The sequence below is a fragment of the Alosa pseudoharengus genome, unplaced genomic scaffold (genome assembly GCF_046254945.1).
Source record: "Alosa pseudoharengus isolate Yale_2024_CS ecotype anadromous, Long Island Sound unplaced genomic scaffold, YU_APseudo_1.1 YU_APseudo_1.1_scf_59, whole genome shotgun sequence".
Taxonomy (NCBI): domain Eukaryota; kingdom Metazoa; phylum Chordata; class Actinopteri; order Clupeiformes; family Clupeidae; genus Alosa; species Alosa pseudoharengus.
This window is the reverse complement of record NW_027468847.1, coordinates 167,501-168,074: the sequence shown is the minus strand read 5'-3', so window position 1 is coordinate 168,074 and position 574 is coordinate 167,501. Positions and strand designations below refer to the sequence as shown.

The following is a 574-nucleotide window of genomic DNA, read 5'->3' as shown; positions in this document are numbered from 1 at the left end:
CTGACCGATTGGAGTACGAGACCCGCCAGGGGAGGCACCCCGACCGCCCAGTGCGGCCGGACGCCCCTCCCCGAACCCAGCGGGTCCGCCACCAGGCCGGGGGTACATGAGGCTCCACGGAGCCTCCGCCCCCAGCGCCGAAACGTTCTGTTGCGAGGCCCAGAAGCCCCGTCTGACCGAGCCGTCCGAAACAGGAGGCCGTCGGCGGCGAGGCGGGCAGGGCTCACCCCCTGCTCCGCCCAAGCCCCGCGGCAGCCTCGAAGCGCACTCTCCGAGTCCTCCCGGTCCACACGACGTGGTCCTCTGTCCACGCTGCCAGCACCCGCGTGGGTGGGCTTCCCTCTCGGGGGAGGCCTGCCCTGGAGGCCCCCGCGCTCCGGGGGGTCGGGCTCGCTACCAGCAGCTACCTGGTTGATCCTGCCAGTAACATATGCTTGTCTCAAAGATTAAGCCATGCAGGTCTAAGTGCACACGGCCGGTACAGTGAAACTGCGAATGGCTCATTAAATCAGTTATGGTTCCTTTGATCGCTCCCACCCGTACTTGGATAACTGTGGCAATTCCAGAGCTAATA

General features: G+C 65.7%; 1 non-coding gene across 1 annotated transcript in view; it reads left to right on the top strand.

The window, feature by feature from the left end:
* Positions 1 to 404: 404 nt before the first annotated feature.
* The window catches only part of LOC143105459 (18S ribosomal RNA), a 1,855-nt gene continuing 1,685 nt past the window's right edge, over positions 405 to 574 (top strand). Inside the window, exon 1 of the ribosomal RNA XR_012983465.1 lies at positions 405 to 574. This exon is cut by the window's right edge and continues 1,685 nt beyond it. This is a non-coding gene — a ribosomal RNA (18S ribosomal RNA).